The sequence below is a fragment of the Chrysochloris asiatica genome, unplaced genomic scaffold (genome assembly GCF_000296735.1).
Source record: "Chrysochloris asiatica unplaced genomic scaffold, ChrAsi1.0 scaffold00349, whole genome shotgun sequence".
Classification (NCBI taxonomy): domain Eukaryota; kingdom Metazoa; phylum Chordata; class Mammalia; order Afrosoricida; family Chrysochloridae; genus Chrysochloris; species Chrysochloris asiatica.
This window is the reverse complement of record NW_006408867.1, coordinates 1,151,567-1,160,489: the sequence shown is the minus strand read 5'-3', so window position 1 is coordinate 1,160,489 and position 8,923 is coordinate 1,151,567.

Here is an 8,923-nt window from a genome sequence, read left to right as displayed (position 1 = left end):
TACTGACAGAGTGGGGTTCTAGAGAAACAAAATCACAAGGATGACTTTTCTAAATTGGTTCTCAAGTCTGACTCATTTTAAAGGAACTAATACAGGACAGAGGTATGTCTGACCTCCACTTCACAAGAATCAGCCTTGGACTGATTTTTAATTTGGTCCTTTTCTCCCCTTATGGAATCAGAGGAAGTCTGACATGGTCCCCACTTCGTTTAAGCAGCATGATTCATTGCAATGACTCCCGACTCATGAAAGTATGAGATTTTTTAAGAAAAAGAATGAAGGAGCATGAGATAAATTGTCTCCACTGAGAGAAGAGCAGCTTCTGGAGCCAATGTTAGACTGGTAAACTAATGGATGATAAATGGCCAGGGCCTATGGGTATCTACCCTTCCAGAGACCCAAGCCATATGCATATGACTGGGTTAGTCCAAGGGATAAGAAAAGATTGAACTTGAGTGTTTTTTAAAAGTGTATGTGTTTGACTGTCTTATGGATATTGGTTTCTCCTGCCTATTATTGTGAAACAGTCATTGTTGTTAAGTGCTTTTGAGTCAGTTCTGATTCATTGTGAATTGTATAGGGTTTCCATGGAGCAGCTGGTGTGTGTGATATTGGAAACTATGATTACAGAGAGCTTGTAAATCAGCCTTCAACCTCTACTTGATTGGATTTACTAAAAGGGGAGTTAGAATTTACCCAAAGAAATAGGCTTCTGTGTTAAGCCTTTGTAGAATTTGTGGCCTTATGTGGAATCCTATCCAGGGCCCCACCCAGAACTTTCCAGAGTTGGGGCATTTGCATATACAGACTAACTCAGAATTGCTGGGGGGAACAGGAGATTCATGATTGAAAGAAAGCAGAGGAAAAAAGTGGACCATTTGACACTTTGAGTTTTAGAGGTATCAAGGCTAGGAAAGTTGGCTTATCAGAGAAAACACTCTCCTAGGAATGAAAGTTAAAAGGAACAGGTGGGTAAGACTTATGCTGGCTGATGACCACCTGGGTCTACTTGTGAGTGGAATTGGGGGAAATGCAGCAATGAAGACTCAGGCTAAATTTGGACAGGTTCTGTTGGTACCCTTGACCACCACATGAGAGAAGAGGAGAGCTGACAGGTCTGAAATGTAGGGAGTTGTGTGAACTCCTAAGCCCACAGACACTGACATAGTCCCTGGGGCCCAGGGCTGAGAATGAAGAGGACAGCTGGTCTAAAGTGTTGGGAGGTGTGTGTGAACTCTCAAACTTGCAGCTGGTTCCCATTTGACCTAACTTGGATGGCTAGAGCTGAGTTGTGACCAGACCCAAGCAGATGAAAATAAAGATGTTTGATACTATGAGCCAAGTGTCAATTGCTGCAATTTATTGGACTGGAAGTTTGCTTATGGATGCAGTTGCCCCAAATTCCAATAGAAATAGATTCTTCAGATCAAGGAACTTGCTTGCCTCCTGAGTGTACTGGGTTGATGTTGTTGTTGTTAAGTGCCATTGAGTCGATTCTGACCCATAGTGACCCTTCTGAGTGGTCATGAGCAGCCAATCAATTGAAGGGAGGCTTCCTTGAGGGTATGGCTTCCCAATATAATGGACATGAGGGAAAGGGTCTTTCTCTCTCTTTTCTGCTGGGGACCTGGGACTCTGCAGTTGTAAGCCATTTGCATCAAAATAAACTCTTTCTATATAGATATATATGTTTCGCTGGTTTTGCTTCTATATAAAGCCCAGTCTTAGAGAATTGGGAATTTGGAAAGTACATGGTAGCATAGGCTTGTCTCTGCTCCACAATATCTGTTGCCTCAGCTGGGAAGAGTTTAGGACTGATGGTGATCCCTTGCTGCATGTTGGAATCATCTGCAGGCTTCTTCACTACATGTCTGGGAGGATGCTGAATATCAGCAGAGGCTATGAGCTCAAACACATACATGGGGCAGCTCCATATGGCTGCTGGCTTTCTCCCAAAAGAAATGCCAAAGTTGGCATAGTGTTACTTTCTTTGTGTTCTTCTGCTCAAAGTAGTTTCAAAGCCATCCCTCAAGGGGATAGGTGGCTATCTTTGGAAAACATAATCTATCACAGCTTTATTATTACCGTTATTATTCCCTAAAGTTACTGTCACCACTTATGTGTCAGTTTGTTGTACTGTAGTGGCTTGCATGTTGCTGTGATACTAGACAGTATGACACCGGTATTTTAAATACCATCAGGGTCACCCATGGTGGACATGTTTCAGTGGAGCTTCCAGAGTAAGACAGACTAGGAAAAAGGAGAGACGGACTACTTTTGAATGTTTAGCCACTGAAAACCTTATGAAAAACAGTGGAACATTGTCAGGTATAATACTGTAAAATGAAAATATTATGAATAGCACCAGAATATTGTTAGATATAGTGCTGGAAGACAAGCTCCTCAGTTTGGAAGACACTCAAAATATGACTTTAGAGCTGCCTCCTCAAAATAGAATTGACAGCAATGACACAAATGCAGTAAAGCTTTTGGATCATCATTTGCTGATGGGTCACAACTCAAAATGAAAAGTAGCTGTAAACATCCATTAATAATTAGAGCATGGAATATATGAAGTATGAATCTAGGAAAATTGAATGTTGTCAAAACTAAATGAACACATAAAGATGATATCCTAGGCATTAGAAAGCTGAAATGGCCATTTTGAATCAGACAATCATGTGGTTTACTATGCTGAGTATGACAAATTCAGGAGTAAAGAAGTAGCATTCATCATCAAAAAGATCTATCTTGAAATATAATAACGTCTGTAATAGGATAATACCCATATACTTATAAAGAAGACCAGTTCATATAACTTTTATCCAAATCTTTGCAACAACCACTAAAGCCAGTGATAATGAAATTGAAAAATTCTACCAATTTTTTCAGACTTATATTGATCAAGCACACAATCACAATGTATTGATAATTACTGATGATTAGAATGCAAAGATTGGAAACAAAAAGGAAGGGCAGTAATTGAAAAATATGGTCTTGGTGATAAAAATGATGCTGGAGATCATAGGCTGGAATTTTGCAAGACCAGTGACTTATTCATTGCTAATACCTTTTATAAGAGCTCTGGTAGCGTAGTGGTTATGAATTAGGCTGCTAATCTCACGGTCAGCAGTTTGAAACTACCAGCTGTTCCACAGGAGAAAGATGAGGCTTTCTACTCCTGTAAAAGATTTACAGCCTCGGAAACCCTGTACAGGGTTGCTATGAGTTGGAACCGACTCCACAGCACATAACAACAACAATACCTTTTTTAGACAACATAAAAAGTGTTTATATACATGGACCTCACCAGATGGAATACACAAGGATTAAATTGATTAAATCTGTGGGGAAAGATGGTGGAAAAGCTCCATGTCATCAGCCCAAAGAAGGCCAGGAACAAACTGTGGAACAGACCATCAACTGGTCATATACAAGTTCAGGCTGAAGCTGAAGAAAATTAAAACAAGTCCATGAGAGCCAAATATGAATTTAAACATATCTCACCTGAATTTAGAGACCATCTCAAAAACGGATTTGATACACTGGATACTAATGACCAGAGACCAGAAGAGTTGTGGATGACATCAAGAACAACATCCACGAGGAAAGTAAAAGGTCGTTAAAAAGACAAGAAAGAAGAAAAGACCAAGGTGGATGTCAGAAGAAACACTGAAACTTGTACTCAAGCATGGAGACCTAAAGTGAAGGGAAGAAATGAGATCAAATAGATGAACAGAAAAATTTCAAGGGCAGCTACAGAAAACAAAGTCAAGTATTATAATGAAATGTGCAAAGACCTCTTCACTTTCACCATGCAAAGTTATATCATCTGCATATTGCAGATTGTTAATGACTCTTCCTCCAATTCTGATTGTGTGGGTCAGGAATGTGTTTGCTCAAAGTGAAGAGACTTAAAATACTTACTGATGAAGATCAAAGACAACAGTCTTCAGTATGGATTGCACCTCAAGGTAAAAAAAAAAAAAAAAATACAACTGGACCATTAACAGCATCATGTTAAATGGAGAAAAGACTGAAGTTGTCAAATACTTCATTTTACTTGGATCTACAATCAACACTCTGGGAAGCAGCAGTACTGGTATTCTCTGCTTTTAGCCTAGATCCATCTTATGTCAGCAAGGACATCCCTAGTTCCACATCCTTTTCTGAATCTGGCTTGATATTCTGGCAGTTCTCTGTTGATAAACTTTAGAAAACCAAAAGGGAAGAACTTGCTCAGCATTTCTCAAGCTGAAAGAACTGAAGAAAACATTCAAACCTTGACTTGTAATATTGAATGACTCAACTGGCAAAATACTGAATGATGCAGAAAGCATGAAAAAAATATGGAAGGTATAAAAGTGTTACTATAGCAAATAGAAATGGTCAATGTTCAACCATTTCAAGAGGTAGCATATGATCAAGAACCAATGATATAAAGTAAGAAGTCCATGCTACACTGAAAGTATTGGTAAAAAGCAAGGCTCCTGGAATTGATGGACTGCCAATAATAGAAATCTTTCAACAAACTTCCAAGAAATTTGGAAGACAGCTACCTGTCAAACTGATTGGAGAGAACCAAAATTTACCCATTCCAAAGAGAAGTTACCCAGTGGAATGTGTAAAGAATGGAGCAATAATATTAATATTGCATGCAAGTGAAATTTTGCTGAAGAGAATTAAAAGTTGACTGCAACAGTGTATTCACAGGAAAGTGTTGGAAACTAAAGCCGGATTCAGAAGAGGATGTGGAACTAGCGATTTCATGCCTATGTCAGATGGATCTTGGCTGAAAGCAGAGAGTCCCCAAAAGATGTCTACCTGTGCTTTAATGACTATGCAAATGCTTTCGACTGTGAGGATCATGACAAGTTGTGGATAATATTGTGAAGAATGGGTATTCCAGAACACTTGATTGTGCTCATGAGGAATCCAAACATAGACCAAGAGCAATTATTTGAAAAGAACATTGGGATATTGAACAGTTTAAAATGAGGAAATGTGTGTACCAAGGTTGTATTCTTTCACGATACTTATTCAATCTGTATGCTGAGCAAATAATCCAAGAAACTGGATTATATGAAGAACATGACATCAGGTTTGGAAGAAGACTCATTAACAATTTGCAATATCCAGATGATACAACTTTGCTTGCTGAAAGTGAAGAAGACTTAGAATACTTACTGTGAAGCTCAAAGACCACAGCCCTCAGTATGGGTTGCACCTTAATGTAAAGAAATGAAGAATCCTCACCACTGGACTAATAAATAACATCATGATAAATGGAGAAAAGATTGAAGTTGTCAAAGACTTCATTTTGCTTGGATCTGCTATCAACACTCATGCAAGCAGTAGTCAAGAAATCCAAAGACATATTGCATTAGACAAATCTGCACAAGATCTCTTTAAACTGTTCAAGAGCAAAGATGTCAGTTTGAGAACCAAGGTGCACCTAACCCAAGCCATGGTGTTTTTAATAATTTCATATGCATGTGAAAGTTGGACAGTGAATAAGGAAAACCATAGAAGAATTGATGCATTTGAGTTATGGTGATGGAGAAGAATATTAAAGATACCATAGCCTGCCAGAAGAACAAACAAACCTGTGCTGGAAGAAGTAAAATCAGGATGTTCCCTAGATGCCAAAATGGCCAGACTTTGTCTCTCATACTTTGGGCATATTATCAGAAGGGACCAGTCCCTAGAGAAGGTCATCATGCTTGGTAAATTAGAGGGTCAGCAATAAATAGGGAATCCCCCAACGAGAAGTATTGGCACAGTGACAGCAACAATGAGATCAAGTGTAGCAGCAATTGTGAGGATGGCACAGGGTGAGGCTGTATTTAGTTCTGTTGTACATAGGGTCATTATGAGTTAGAACTGATTAAATTGTGAGGATGGCACAGGACTAGGCTGTATTTAGTTCTGTTGTACATAGGGTCATCATGAGTTGGAACCGATTAGATGGTACCTCTCTCTCACACACACACACATATATATATACCTTTATAACAAGACTTCTTATAGCAGAAGTAGAAAATAGAAAGAAGAAAAATTGGAGGAAAGGGAAGAGTGAACATTGCGGGGCTCCAGGAATCAGTCTGGTGGCATGAATTTTTGTGGCATGTCACATGGTGGCAGTTTAAAAAATCTATTTTCACAGGAGAGCATTTTATAGTTTCTATAAGCCAAGAAAGAGTCCTGGTGGCACAGTGGGTAAGCATTGGGTTGCTAATGCCAATGTCGGCTGTTTGCTCCCATAAAAATGTACAGTCTTAGAAACCTTATAGAGCAGTTCTATTCTGTCCTATAGGTTCACTGTAGGTCAGAATTAATTCAATGGCAGTGGATGAGTTCAAGCCAAGAAAATCACAAATAAAGCATTCAGGTTGCTGTTGTTAAGTGCTGTTGAGTCCGTTGTAACTCATAGCGATCCTGTATAAGGGTTCTAGGAGCAGCTGGTGGTTTTGAACTGCTGGCCTTTGGTTAGAAATCCAGTGCTTATCCTACAGCAGCACACCAGGATGTCTTTTCATGTAAGATCAGATTATTTTACTTTTATCCAAAGACTAGTTAAACATTCATCAAGTAAACAGGTGAAGTGTGGCATGCAGAATAGCAACAGATTGTAGGGAGTTCCTTTGTATGATGATATTCTGCATTTCAGCAGGAATCCCATTGATGAAAGCATCTGACTAAATGTACTATTCTTCCAGTACCACAGCTTAAACCTAAAAATAATTTGAGCTCTTACTTCTTAAGCAGTCAATTGTAATGACTTCATAACCTTTGTCACATAGTAAGAGACTAACTTTATTAAAATATATTTAAGTTGTCAAGCATTTACTGAATACCTATTATTAGCAAGGAACTGTGCTAAGCTTTGCAGAATATACAACTATGAATAAGAAATGGTCCATCCCTCAGGGAAGATACAGGATGGTGAGACAGTCTCATAGATTTATAAGCAAACTAAAGTCAAGGCAGGAGCTATTAAGTACTGTAATAGTAAAAAGTTCTAAATGGTATGGAAGCAGAAATAAAGCAGAGAGTATATAGACTGCAAAACCTGAGGAAGAAAGATCTTACATATGAAGAAGGCAGAATATGAGTTGGACTTTGAACAAGGTATAGGATATCTCCAACAAAGAGGGGGACAAGACCATTACAGATCAGCATAAGGCAAAAGGTTTTGTTGTTGTTGTTATGTTCCATGGAGTCAATTCTGACTCACAGCAACCCATGTAGGGTTTCTGAGGAATGGCTGATGAGTTTAAACTGCCAAATTTATGGTTCGCAGTCCAGTAAAGGAAATTAAAAACCATGTCCTAGAAACAGCAAGGGGGCACTTTGGTTAGAGCAAGTATTTTGAAAAGGAGTAGCTGGAGTAGAGTAGAATGTGGAGTCCTGGTGTGGTGCTGTGGGGTAAAGCACTGGACCGCCAAGGCAATGGTACAAATTCACTAGTCACTTCTTGGAAACCCTATAAAGGGTCGCTATGAGTCGGAACCAACTGGACACAATTAACAACAACAACAGAATAGAATGCAATACATCTAGAATATTATGTGAGAGTAAGAATTTTGAGAGTTTTAAACATGGTAAGTAATTTCATCTATTCCATGCACATAGCTTATGTGGGAAGGAGGTGGTTTTTGAGCAAAAGTAATAGGATGAAAGATAGAAACTGAAAAACGGTTATTACACAATGTCTCCAATTCATAACAAGACTTCTTTCTGAGGGCTCCGTTATAAATTGGTTCTGACCTAAATCGAATACTGCTCTCTTTCTCTCTCTCTCTCTCTTTTTTTTTTTTTTTTATCAGTTTTCATTGTTATTGTCTTTTATCTTAAGTACCTTAATAAATTTGATCTTTATTTGTCTTTAGGGGTTGGAATCATTGCCTATAAACATCTGAGAATGATGTTACATGCTGCAACATTATATGTAGTACATTTTACTAACCATAAGATGTACAAAAATTTTTAAATGGACAACTATGTGGTTCATTATAATTCAAATATGTCTTAAGTCATGGATAAACTGTGAAACAATCCAGTCAAGTGGAAATCAGATATTGCACTAAGAAAAAAAGGCATGAGACTGGACCTGGAAGAATATTTGTGAAGACAAGGGACAAAAAGTTAGAATTACTCCCGAAGACTTTCTGGGATGAATCTGAATATATAGAGTAGGAAAAAGAAAAAAGAGAAGGAAAGAGAGAGAGAGATGCTAGATCAGGTTGTGGATGTTAGGTTGTCATGGAATCCATTTCCATTCATGGCAGCCTTCGATCAGCAACAACAACAACAACAACAAACTCACAGCCAGAGCAGCACAGGGGCATCACTTTCATCATGAAAATCTGTGTGTTGGGCAAGAAGAGTTCCCTAAAAGTTAATCTGAAATTGGAAAGATAAGATTTCAGGCATGTTATTCACAGTGATTACATCTGATTCATCTAGTCCTTATGGAAAATAATTGTGTCTAAAAATGCCATAAGATTGGAGAATATTTTAAGAAAGTATACAGTTGCAAAGTATGGTTTTAGTGTGGACAACTGTGAACTCAAGAGATTGCTATAATAGAGGTCCAAAACTCACATGCAAATTCTGCCTGTTGCTAACTAACACTGTGTCCCTGGAAAATTAACCCAAATTAAAACCAAACCAGAATGTACTATTGAGTAAATTCTGATTCATGGAGACTCCATGTGTGCCAGAGAATTGCTCCATAGTGTTTTCAAGACTGATCTTTCTGAAGCAGTGCACTAGGTTTTTCTTCTGAGGTGTCATTGGGTGGGTTTGCTAACCTTTGAGTAAATAGTAAAGCACTTAACCATTTGTACTACCCAGGGAATCCTAACCAGTTGCCATCGAGTTAATTCTGACTTATGATGACCCGTATGTACAGAGTAGA